Source organism: Dendropsophus ebraccatus, chromosome 7 (assembly GCF_027789765.1).
Source record: "Dendropsophus ebraccatus isolate aDenEbr1 chromosome 7, aDenEbr1.pat, whole genome shotgun sequence".
Lineage (NCBI taxonomy): Eukaryota > Metazoa > Chordata > Amphibia > Anura > Hylidae > Dendropsophus > Dendropsophus ebraccatus.
The window spans coordinates 97,399,683-97,413,577 of record NC_091460.1 but is presented as its reverse complement, the minus strand read 5'-3'; the positions used below and the strand labels follow the sequence as shown (position 1 = coordinate 97,413,577).

The window sequence follows — 13,895 nt, the reverse complement described above, 5'->3', positions numbered from 1 at the left end:
TAAAAAGTTCACAGTTTTTAACAAACACAAATTAAGAATGCAGCCCAAGACTTACCGCTCCCGCTGTATGGCATCTTCCTCTGCACGGCACTGCACTGATCATGGTTAATAGTGGCTGCAGTGTAGCTGAAGACAAAGCGAGAAGCGGTAAGGGGTAGGTGCCAAGTCCCCACTGAGAAGCAGAACACTTATTTTAACAGGTGTTCTGCTCTGTTATAGTAAGCAGTGATCTGTCACTGCATCCACTCCCACAGCAAACCCATATTTTGTGTGTCTCTCTATCTTTTTCACGAGTGACCAGCCCAGGCAACATCGGGGTCGAGCATCAGGGCAGGTGGCGGAGCAAGCTGTCCATTGAAAAGGCTGTTTTGGGTGCTCTATTTAAAGAGGCAACTGCTGACCATAGCCCCCTTTGATTGGTCCCTCTTTAGCCATCACTAGTGTTTTTAAGTACTCAGCTTTTCCTGGATTCTGACCATCTGCCTTGTTACCTTTGCCTGCTGTTTTGGACTTGACTTTACTCTCCTGGCTTGATTTTGGCTTGTTGTGTTTACTTGTACCTTAAGCCCTTATTACATGGGGTGATGAGCGGTGTCAGTGCTCGTTTGCTCCTCGTTCCCCGCTCGCTGCTGCCAATTGCTAGATCATCTGGGCAGCCCATAGAGGATAGCGGTGGTCTGCTGCTGCCGCTCCTATTCTGCAGAGCGATGGCAGCAGATCACTGCTATCACAGTCGTTTGTCTTTCAGCATGTTGAAAGACAAACGACAGCAACAAACAGCCGACATCATTCATGTCGGCTGATCGTTGCCTTCTATTACATGGGACGATTATCGGCCATCAGCCGAAAATGGAAGATGATAGTTCCATGTAATAGGGCCTTTACACTGCTTCCCCTGCTGCTCTTCCCCATGGCGTTTTCATCTCTCTCACACCCCCAGACCTGAGGGTAGGCATGGTGGAGGAGTTGGTGTTCTCTCCCCGCAGTGCACCTTCCAGGTCATTCCCCCTGAACCCTCACTCTCTTTCCTCTCCTTTGAGGTTTACACCCTCAGACTCTTCCGCCCACTTCCCCTCAGAGTTGCAGTTATCTATTGTCCCCCTGGCTCTCCACGACAATTCCTCAACCACTTTGCCACCTGGCTCCCTCATTTCTTATCTGCAGAAGTTCCCACACTAATCCTGGGCGACTTCAACATCCCTGTCGATATTCCTATTTCCTCTCATGCCTCTCAGCTTCTCTCCCTAACCTCCTCTTTCAGCCTCTCACAGCTAACAAACTCTTCTACACACAAGGGTGGGAATTCCCTGGACCTCATCTTCTTCCACCACTGTTCCGTCTCCAACTTCACAAATGATCCCTCAGAGCTATCCGGCCACAACCTCCTCTCTTTCACTATTACTAACAACTGCCCCCCCTCCTGACACCCCTTCCCCATACATATACAGAAATCTGCGTAGCATCAACACTCAACAACTCATAGACTCCCTTCAATCCTCACTGTCCCTAATCTCATCCCTCACCTGCCCAAACATGGCCAGACAACACCCTTGAAACTACGCTAGACTCCATAGCTCCCCCTACATTCCGCACACCCCGCCACAGATGCCAGCAACCCTGGCACACCCCAGAAATTGGCTTTCTTCGGCGGTTCTCTAGGACAGCTAAACATCTGTGGAGGAAATCTAGAACCTCAGCAGATTTCATTCATTACAAATTCACCCTCAAATCTTATTGATTGCCAATCGTATTTCACCTCCCTCATCTCTTCACTGTCAAACAATCCAAAACGCCTTTGATTCTCTTCTCAAGCCCAAAGTTCAGTCACCTATCACTGACCTCTGTGCTCAAGATTTGGCCTCCTACTTCAAATCCATTAATCCCATCCCCTCTCCCACCTTTGATCCAGTGACAGAGGAAGAAGTCGCCAGGATCCTCTCCTACTCCCGTCCCTCTACCTGCCCTAGTGACCCTATATCCCCACAGTCCCTCTCTTCCGCTGTCACTACTCACCAAAATATTCAACCTCTTCCTCTCCTCCGGTATCTTTTCCTCCTCATTCAAGCACTCTGTAATTACCCTGCTACTGAAAAAAACATCTCTAGACCCCTCCTGTACAGCCAACTATTGACCTGTCTCCAATCTCCCCTTCATCTCTAAACTCCTGAAACGTCTTGTCTACTCCCGCCTAACCCATTATCTGATAACTCTCTTCTTGACCCTCTACAGTCTGGCTTCCGATCTCTTCACTCCACTGAAACTGCTCTCACTAAGGTGTCAAACCATCTCCTGAAGGCCAAGTCACAAGGAAACTACTCCTTGCTGATTCTCTTGGATCTCTCAGCAGCGTTTGACACTCCTCCTCCATGCTCAGCTCTCTTGGTCTTAAGGACTCTGTTCTCTCCTGGTTTTCTTCCTACCTCCTTGACCGATCCTTCAGTGTATCTTTCTCGGGCTCTACCTCTTATCCCTTACCTCACTCTGTTCTCTCCTGGTTTTCTTCCTACCTCTCTGACCGATCCTTCAGTGTATCTTTCTCGGGCTCTACTTCTTCTCCCTAACCTCTCTCTGTTGGGGTTCCCCAGGGATCAGTCCTGGATCCTCTCATCCTCTCCCTCTACACAGCCCCCATCGGACAGACCATCAGCAGGTTTAGCCTGCAATACCACCTCTATGCCGATGACACCCAGTTATACACTTCTTCCTGTGACATCACCCCTGCATTCCTACAAAATACTAGTGACTGTCTATCTGCTCTCTCTAATACTATGACCTCTCTCTTTCTCAAACTTAAAGGGGTTATCCAGCGCTACAAAAACATGGCCACTTTTCCCCCTACTGTTGTCTCCAGTTCAAGTGTGGTTTGCATTTAAGCTCCATTTACTTCAATGGAACTGAGTTTCAAAACCCCACCCAAAATGGAGACAACAGTAGGGGGAAAGTGGCCATGTTTTTGTAGCGCTGGATAACCCCTTTAATCTCTCTAAAACTGAACTTTTTGTATTCCCTTCCTCTAACAAACCTAAACCCAACATCTCACTCTCAGTCTGTGGTACTAGCATATACCTATTAAATACAGAATACAATTCAAACTCCTCGCCCTCACCCATAAAGCTCTCCACAACTCCGCTCCTCCCTCATCTCCACCTACCATCCTACCCATGCTCTGTGATCTGCTAATGACCTTACACTAACCTCTTCCATAATCAGAACCTCTCACTCCCGCTTCCAAGACTTCTCTCGTGCTGCACCAGTCCTCTGGAACTCCCTACCCAAAGACCTCAGACTTAGGGCCCTATTCCACCGGACAATTATCGTTCGCATCATCGTTAACGATTAACGATCTCAAACGACCGCTATTGCGAAAGACCTGAAAACGTTCACTCATTTCCATGGAACGATAATCGTTACTTATGATCGTATTTGCGATCGTTTTTTCTTCGCTATTGTGTTCGTATCTACTTCAATGCGAACGATTTGCGAACGTTTTGTGAACGAGCAACGTTAAAAATAGGTCCAGGTCTTATAAAGCGACCAACGATTTCTCGTTCGGTCATTAATCGTTAACTGCATTTCAACCGAGCGATAATCGTTTAGATTCGAACGATTTAACGATTATCTGAACGATAATCGTCCAGTGGAATAGGGCCCTTACTTCCAACACCCCCAGTTTCAAGCGTGCTCTGAAGACTCTTCAGGTGCGCTAATAACCTTTTCTAATGTCGTCTTCTTCTCTGCTATCCCTTCTACATCCTCTCTATAACCTCTTTGGTGCCATCTACTTTGTACTTGCTACCTTAGCTCAGAAATGGCTTGTGACTGTCTCACACAATCACCTATAGGCACTTTGAGATTCTATGTACAATGACTGGAACATTGACAAATAAAGCCCTTGTTGCCTCTCGTGTCACCCACAGTCATCCTAGTCTGTACGCTCTCAAGAGTAGGTCTCTAATTGTGTATTTTTAATTTTATTTTAATTTATTCATTGTATAATTGAAGTATAACCTGTATTGTATTTATATATTTAAACAAGCGCTGCGGAATCTGTTGGCGCTATACAAATAAATATTATTATTATTGTTCTGTTTCTGATTTTGTCCCTGTCCTGCCCTGTCACACAGTGGTGAAAACGGCCCCGTCCTTTGGCATAGGTGGTGCTCCCTGCAGCATTAAACACAGCGGCTGCTGCACATTTCCGAATTACCTTTGTGAAGCCCTGTGTCGGTGATATTGTCCACCAACAATTAAAATAATTTTTACACATAAAACAATCCCAGACATCCTCTTTTTTTTTTTCTTCAGGTGGCAGGTAACGTCTGTATTAAGCAGGAGCAAGGCAAAGTTACTTCTGAGCTTAAAGTGTACTTGCAAATGGTTTAGAGGAGCACTTCACAGGGGTGCTCGCACGGCTGCTATTGGGCCCCTGAGAGTCCCCTCCATGGTGCACAGCTATTTCTTATTATGAGTCTTTGCCACTACGAAGGGTCAGCCTTAGGGTATGTTCACACTACGAATATTTCCGGCCGTAGTTTTTACGCGGCCGGAAATGTGCGGCTGAAACTACGGCCGTGGGAAAAAATAGAGATGCGGCTGAAAACATACGGTCATTTACTTGGAAATCTGGTTCAACTAAAAATAACAAATAAAATCTTTAGAAAGTGATGCAAACACCTCTGGAATGCATCTGGGAAAGCAGGGAAACAGTTTACAGGAATCGCTATTACCGGGGTTTGCGATCCTCTGCAGTATGCCGATGTCTCTAATGGTTAATATATTTAATTAATAAAACACATTTTCAATGTAATAAAGTCCCTTTCGTTGTTCAATAATTAAATTTAAACGAATCCATCATTGTGCAATTAAATATACTGTTAAAATAAATATATATATATATATATAAATGTATATATATATATATATATTTATTTTTTATAGTATATTTAATTGCACAATGATGGATTCGTTTAAATTAAATTATTGAACAACGAAACTGATTTTATTACAACAAAAATGTGTTTTATTAATTAAATATTAGTACAGGAAGCTCCATTAAGCCGTTAATTCATATTCCCGGTGAATAGAGCATTCTGTACTAATCAACACTTTACTTTAATTAAAACATCAAATGTTTCTTCTAATTATGTTATCACAATAGCATTATTAGAAGAAACATTTTGAATTATATGTGCGCTCAGCTGATTGGCTGATCGGCTGAGCACACATATAAAGAGCCGGTCCGCAGCACAGTCACTTCATTGTGCTGCGGCCAGCCAAGAGGACACATCGGGACATCGGATGGTGAGTATAAAGCTCTCCCCACCCCCTCCCCAGCACTGCACCCATCCCAGCAAGGAAGGGGGGTCACTTAACTCCTTCCTTGCTGGAATGGGTGCAGTCTGACATCAGTCTGGCCCCCAAGGGGTTAAGGGGGATGCAATAGATCCTCCCTTAACCCCTTGGGGGCCAGACTGTAAGCAGCGATCTGTAAAGATACTGCATACTGTAAGGTGCACAACACCGCTCACAATGATGGGTGTTGTGCTCCTGTTTGTGTGTTTTTTGTGTGTTTCTCCCTTTTTGTTTTTCAGATATCGGTATCCTGTGGATTACGTCGGATTCGGTTTACTACGTCGATGACCAGTGGTTGTTTTTTTTTTGTTTTTTTTATAAAATGGTCAATGAGGGGTGTGGGGGTGTTTTTATTTGAATTAAAAAAAAATTTCACTTGTGTCTTGTCTTTATTTCTTTACTTTATAGACTTAGTAGTGGAAGCTGTCTAATAGACGGAATCCATTACTAAGTCAGGGCTTAGTGTTAGCCGGTATAAAATGGCTAACACTAACCCCCCATTATTACCCCAGTACCCAATGCCACCAGGGGTACTGGGAAGAGCTGGGTGCCAGTGGTCCTGGAGCGTCAAAATTGGCGCTCCTGGACTGGGGCGGCAGCAGGCTGCTAAGATTTAGGCTGGGGAGTGCCTAAACCAATGGCTCTTCCCACCCTGGTGTTACCAGGCTGCTGTTGCTTGGTTTTTAACCCGGCTGGTTATAAAAATAGGGGGGACCCGATGCATTTTTTTTTAATTTATTTAAAAAAAGAAAACCGCATAGGGTCCCCCCTATTTTTATAACCAGCCGGGTTAAAAACCAAGCAACAGCAGACTGGTAACACCAGGGTGGGAAGAGAAACACACAAAAAAAAACACACAAACAGGAGCACAACACCCATCATTGTGAGTGGTGTTATGCACCTTACAGTATGCATCATCTTTACAGATCGCTGCTTACAGTCTGGCCCCCAAGGGGTTAAGGAAGGATGTATTGCATCCCCCTTAACCCCTTGGGGGCCAGACTGATGTCAGACTGCACCCATACCAGCAAGGAAGGGGTTAAGTGACCCCCCCTTCCTTGCTGGGATGGGTGCAGTGCTGGGGAGGGGGTGGGGAGAGCTTTATAATCACCATCCGATGTTCTGATGTGTCCTCTTCGCTGGTCCGCAGCACAATGAAGTGACTGTACTGCGGACCGGCTCTTTATATGTGCGCTGAGCCGAGCAGCCAATCAGCTGAGCGCACATATAATTCAAAATGTTTCTTCTAATAATGCTATTGTGATAACATAATTAGAAGAAACATTTGATGTTTTAATTAAATTCAAGTATTGATTAGTACAGAATGCTCTATTTACCGGGAATATAAATTAACGGCTTAATGGAGCTTCCTGTACTAATAAATATTTAATAAAACACATTTTTGTTGTAATAAAATCAGTTTCGTTGTTCAATAATTTAATTTAAACGAAGCCATCATTGTGTAATTAAATATACTGTCAAAAAATAAATATATATATAAATATACATTTATGGACTTCCGGTTCCGGCGCGTATGGGATGGCAGCAGTGTGAGTGAGCTCCTCCACCCTCCGCTCATAATATCGCTCCCCGCTCTGACTCCTGACATTACCGGCCCTGCCGGACCACATCTCTGACTTCTCTAAGTGCCGAGGAGTCGGAGGCACCACTTCATTAAGCGGGGAACCAGTTATACACCTCCCCATAAGCCCTCCTTCATTTACCTCACAACTCTGTCACAGGGACACCTAAGATGGCGCCGACACGAGGTGCTGCTGCTGAGGCCCACACAGAGGAAACACATACCTCACAAACCCCAGTGCCGGACCTCTGTGACACCATGATACCAGGACTAAATATGTCTTGCAAGGCACTGGCAATTCAAGTGTCCAAAATGATATTAAATGACATAAAATCCTCTCTTGAGGCCACTATAGTTTCCTCCCTAGCAACCATACAGGGCGATATAGCAACGCATACCTCACACATTACTGAACTTCAGGAGAGAGTCAGCATGTTAGAAGATGAAATACATTCTACAAAAATGAAATACATTCTACAAAAATAAAACTACAACAGAATATGAATGTCACAGCTTCATTGCAAACAAAGACTGATGATCTAGAGAACCGCTCTAGGCGCAACAATTTACGTGTTATAGGTTTACCTGAATCCATTCCAGCCATGCAATTACATGCTATATGTTCTCTAGAAATTCCCCAAGCCTTGGGTATCCCAGGTCACATTACTGTGGAAAGAGCTCACCGTGTGGGACCCCCACCAGCGAAACAAAAGCAAGATGCAAATAAAAAAGAACAGAAACTCAGACAAGTGATTGTCAAGTATCTGAATTATAATGATAAAAACAACATTTTACAAAGCTTTAAAAAAATCTACAGTTGATGTTGCAATTCGTGGCCACAAAATCCTCATGTTTAACCCCTTCCCCCAATATGACGTACAGGGACGTCATGAAAAGCAGTGGCAGAATGCATCATGACGTCCCTGGACGTCATGCCTTCTCTGCCTCCCCCCTCTGTCCCTATCTGAGATCGGAAGCAGGAGGAGGCTGTGTCACACAGCCTCCTCCTGCTGCCACTGCCCGGAGGGGTGCCGTGCTCCCCCCTTGACAGTTAACCCCATAGGCGCAGCGTCTATGGGGAGATCTGCTGTCTCCCTCGCCGATCGGGCGGCAGGAGGAGGCTGCGGCACATTGCCTCCTCCTGCCGCCACTACTGATGTCCTCCCCAGGCCCCCCATGCAGCTCCCTCAGCTTCCCCCGTCTTCCCCGTGCCTCCAGCCTGCCGCCCGGAGCTTGCAGCGCCACCCCCTCCCGCCCGGCCGGCCGGAGCTTGCAGCCACAACCCCTGCCCGGAGCCTCCAGTCCCCCCGCCGCCCGGAGCTTCCAGTCCTCCCCCCGCCCGGAGTTTTCAGTCCTCCCCCCACCAGGAGCCTCCAGTACCCCCCGCCGGGAGCTGCCAGCTAGCCGACTCCCGGAGCCGCGCCCCCCCCCCCCCCCCCGGGTTACCATAGTAACCCAGACGCTACCCGGTGCGTCTGGGTTACTATGGCTAGTGACAATCAGGACCCTGCACAGTGCAGGGACCTGATCGTTAGAATGAGCTGTCAGTGTGTAACACTGACAGCCCATTCACTATATAATGCAGTACAGCACAGATCAGGTGCTGTACTGCATTATATATATACCTGTAAAAGTGAAAGTAAAAAAAAAAACACACACACACACACAAATAAATACATAATTAAGTAATTAATTAAATAAATACATAAATATATACATAAATTAATTAATTAATTAAATAAATATATAATATATAAATAAATATATATACACATTCCCCATTCCCCTTTATAAATGATCCCCTATGAATAAGATACACATATTTGGTATTGTCGCGTCCGTAATGACCCTGTCTATTAACCGGTTATATTAATTATCCCGTCCGATTAACGCCATAAAAAAATTCAAAAAAAACTAACCAAAATGACAATTTTTTATTAATCCCGCCCCCTAAAAAATATATAGAAAAAAAGCTATCAATACGATACATGTACCCAAAAGGTACCACTAAAAATGTCAGATTATGCCACAAAAAAAAAAAATCTCTCACATAACTCCATTGGCAAAAAAATGTAAATATTACTGCCCTTACAATACGCAAGACACAAACAGTTTTTATAGTATAATTCCATAAACTATAACAAAAGTTATATAAAATGGATATCACTGTAACTGTACCGACCTGATGAATAACGATAATATGTCATATGTAACGTATAGTAAATGGCATACAAAAAAATGGTGAAAAACAGCTGCTAAATTGTGTTTTTTATTTGTACCACCTCATAAAAAATTTCATAAAAAATGATCAGGGTGTCAAATGTCCCTCAGAATGGTACCGATTGGAACGTCAACTTGTCTTACACAAATATTTTGGCACCGCAAGGCCTCTGTGACATGGTATAATGGCTAAAAAAAACGTGAAATAAAAAAAGGCCCCAAAATTCACCAGGTCTCTGTCATGTCTGAGGCCTGTGGTTGAGTCAGGTGACGCACTGCGGCCACATATGGGGGATTTCTAGAAACAATGGAATAAGGGGAATAAATAGAGAGTGGTATTTCTCAGTTAGTATTAGCTGTGTAAGAGGAAAAAATGAATTAAAATGGAATATCTGCCAAAAAAATTAACATTTTAAATTTTGCCTCCAACTTGCTTAAATTTCTGTGAAAAGGGTTAATAAACTTATGAAATGTTACTTTGCATACTTTGAGGGGTGTAGTTTTTACAGTGGAGGGATTTATGGGGGTAACTAACATACGAACCCCACAAATCCACCTCAGAACTGAACTGGTCCCCAAAAAAATCAGAATTTGAAATTTTCCTGAAAATTTGAAAAATCGCTGCAAAATTTCTGAGCCCTATAACATCCTAAAAAGTAAAAGGACGTTCACCAAATGACGTCACCATAAAGCAGACATGTTGTAGATGTTACAGTAATAATTAGTTCATGTGACATGACTATCTTTCTTAGGAAAAGAGAATTTTGAATAGAAAGAAATGTACATTTTTCAAATTTTTGTGCAAATGTTGTATCAACCAAAGTATACTACAAACATAAAGAGGAATATGTCACGAAAAAACAATCTCAGAATAACCGCTATAGTTAAAAGCATCGCAGAGTTATCACTACATAAAGAGAGACAGGTCAGATTTAAAAAATAGTCCTTGGTCATTAAGGCCAAAACAGGGTGCGGAGGCAAGGGGTTAATGACTACTCCGCAGCAGTGGTTCAAAAACCTAAAGCTTTTGCACACATTTGCTCGACATTGGTAAAAAATCAAATACGATTTGCTCTTCTTTATCCTGCCATACTGAAAGTTTTCAAATCGGATGGTTCAGCCTCTCTTTACAGTTCTCCTGAGGAAGCCATTTCTTCCCTTAAAGATGTAAAGGGTCTCACTCCACCTATTCAAGACAAGCACAAGAGACGACGTTTGGATGGTCCTACTGACACGGTAGAAAAAATGGAATGATTATGAACTCCATCTCTATTCTGTTGGACGCTATGCTGCTCATTAAAACTGAGTATTTTTTCTCTATTTAGCCCTATATATGTTGACTAAATACTATATTAGGGACACCTTGTTACTACATTATTATTTTCTTTAGTCTAGGTAGTAATGCATTTGGTGGTGTGTGTGTCTTTGTGTAAGTATGTATTTATGTATGTATATATGTATATGTGTGTGTGTGCATGTATATGTATGTATATGTATAATTCCACCTTGTATGGTTTTAAGTTTAAAGCGTAACCGTCATTTCAGGGTCATTTTTTTAAAAACATTAAATATCAACAGTTCAAGCGATTTTAAGAAACTCTGTAATAGGTTTTATGTACTGAAAGAGTTAACTTGTGGACTAAAAAAGCAATCTCCCAGCCCCCACCCTCACTGCAAAAGAAGCAGGATTTCTCTGTCCATTATGTGTCTATGGAGAGGGGAGGGGCTGTTAGGAGTGACTGAGCACAGAGGATTTCTGCAAAGCACAACACTCTCTAATCTTTTCTTAGTAAGTTGATAGATAAGCACTGACCTTTCTGAAACCTGAATCCTGCGTTTTAGGTGCCCAGAGAGTCTACAAACAGCTGACCTTCATGTCACCTCTTCCTGCTCCCTCATCTCCCTCAGCCCCTCCCCCCTTCATAGGCTTACAATGGAGAGAGCAGAGCCCGTCTTCACTGGCTTCTCTGTAATGAAGACGGATTTGCCTGATAATGCACAGATAAGAAGTCAGGGGGGGAGGCAGGGAGATTGCTTCTTGAGTACAGAAGGAGGCTTTTTTGGCGGATAAAACCGATTACAGAGTTTCTTAAAAACGCTTATACTACGGATTTCTGCAATAAAAAAAAACATGACAGTTACGCTTTAAGTACAACTTCTTTAAGTACTAATCATTATATACTGACTCTTCCTTTTATTTTATTTTATTTATTTGCTTCCCTGTGACAACTCACACATTTCTCAGGGGGGTAGGGATGTGTATGTCTTTAATTTTAATATATACTCATTTAGTGGAGCGGAGGTTGATGTGACCTCTCCACCAGTTATTTCTTTCTCTTTATTTCTTCTCCATAATGCGAGTTTGCGAATGCTCCGAACATTACAATACGAAAAAAGTGAAGTCCACATCTCACTTTATTCGCTTAGTTTATATTGTTAACTGTTTTATTCTTAGGTATATCACCTTTAGTTTGTCTGAAAATGCTACATGCTATCCTCTTTTTCTGCCTGAAAGGGTTACCCACTATGTTATTGTGCTTCCAGGGTCTCTTCTTAACACCTCCTCTTCTATTAATATTGTATGAAATTAATCACTTGGAATGTTAAGGGACTACGTTCCCCATCTAAGAGGACTTCTATACTGAAACACCTTAAGAGACTTAGGGCGGATATAGTATTATTGCAAGAAACACATTTAACTGAATCGGATTATTTCAGACTCAAACGTTTTTGGGTGGGTGCAGTTTATGGTTCACCAGCTATTAACCGTAAAGGCGGGGTAGTTATTCTTACACATAAAAATTTAGCCTGTACGGTATTATCTCAATATCAAGATGATGAAGGCAGGATATGTCATCTTCTTATTGACACTCCAGCGGGCAAATATAGCATATATAACGTTTATGGTCCCAACACTCAGAGACCTGATTTTTTTTTTAAATTGGAAAACCTCATTCTGCAAGATGACAATAATCTTAAAATAGTTGGTGGAGACCTAAATACTGTTCTTAATACAACTGAAGATAGAAAAAGAACTAAGACCCCTACTGTATATACTTCATCAGATAATATTTTATCCATCTTCCTTAATTCTACCTCCCTATCTGATTCTTGGCGTCATCTACACCCAGATGGTAGAGAATGCTCCTTTTACTCTCACTCCCAAACTGCCTGGTCAAGAATAGACTACTGTTTAGTGTCACCGGACTCTCTTGGCAGAGTAGAAGACTCTGAAATTCATGATATAGTAATTTCTGATCACTCCCCTGTTAGTTTACAATTAAGAGATATTTTTCAGAAGGGATCCGATATTATTTGGAGATTTCCTTCTCATTTAGCTAATGATGAATCATTTATCAAACTATTTAAAAAATGGTGGTCAGACTTTTATTCTAACAATGCTGAACATACACAATCCCCAATACTTTTCTGGGAGACTGCAAAAGCAGTTCTAAGGGGCCAAATAATTTCTTATGTGGCTGCCCAGAAACGTGAAGCACGTAAAAACTATCTTCATTTTTCCCAAGATCTGCACTCTACATACACTCTTTTCCTGTCTTCCCCTACAGATGACAATAAATCTAAATGGACAGCAGCTAGACAAGCTTTTGAAATTGCACAGGAAAAACTCAATGCTATATATAGAGATCAATACATATAACCCGTTTATTCCGCTATGGTAATAAATCAGGGAACATGTTAGCTAACCTTGCTAAAGGACGTAGACCTACTACACATATCCCTGCTCTCAAAGATACAGCGGGTAATATACAAAAAGATCCTAAAGTCATATCACAACTTTTACAACAATTTTACCGCTCACTATATTCCAAAGATAGGCTTGATCTAGCTGCTGGTAAGAACTTTCTAGAGTCATTAACTCTACCTTCTCTTCATACCCCTTCTCTTTATTCTCTCAACGCCCCAGTCACATTGGAGGAAATTACTGCCACTATCTCTACACTTAAAAATAACAAAGCTCCAGGCCCTGATGGCTATAGTGCGGAATTTTATAAATCTATGTCTTCTGTCATCTCCCCCACTCTTCTTTCTACTTTCCAAACTATTCTGACTGACCATCACATGCTCCCCTCAGGAGATACTGCATATATCAAAATACTACATAAACAGGGGAAGGATCTGACATCTCCTAATTCATACAGGCCAATCTCTTTAATAAATGTAGACCTAAAATTGTTGGCAAAGATTATGACCAATAGATTGGCAGACATCCTACCATCACTAATAGGCAGCCATCAAGTTGGCTTTATAAAAGGACGTTCTGGTGTCACTAATATAAGAACTGTACTAGCGGCCCAGTCTGGTGTCCAATCTGGGGGTCGTTCCAGCCACTCTCCAGGTCTGTTGGCAATTGACGCCGAAAAGGCTTTTGATAATATCAGCTGGGAGTGGCTGGACATGACCTTAACAAAATTTGGTATCACAGGTCAATTCAAAGATTTTATTTCCACAATATACACATCTCCGAAAGCTAGAATTCATACCCCGGGTTTCCTTTCAGATAGCTTTCCCTTACAAAAAGGTACCAGACAGGGTTGCCCCCTATCCCCTCTATTGTTCAATTTGGCGATGGAGCCTCTTGCTAGATATCTTATTTCTTCTGACTTTTTCTCAGGCATACGGGTTGGTTCCCAAGTCATCAAAGTTACATGCTTTGCTGATGATACTTTAATATATTTAGATAACCCAGATCTACATGTTCCGGCAGTATTAGATGCCT

At 42.6% G+C, this 13,895-nt stretch overlaps 1 protein-coding gene across 3 annotated transcripts in view; it reads right to left on the bottom strand.

The window, feature by feature from the left end:
- Positions 1-13,895, bottom strand: part of LOC138796915 (beta-1,4-galactosyltransferase 1-like) — a 160,100-nt gene that overhangs the window by 115,031 nt on the left and 31,174 nt on the right. The window contains exon 1 of one of the 3 annotated variants that reach the window (XM_069976655.1): positions 7,159-7,260. The exons of the other annotated variants lie outside the window; for them this stretch is intronic. The gene's annotated coding sequence lies outside the window, so the exon portion shown is untranslated. Of the gene's footprint in view, positions 1-7,158; positions 7,261-13,895 lie in introns of those variants that run through there. 3 annotated transcript variants of the gene reach the window in all.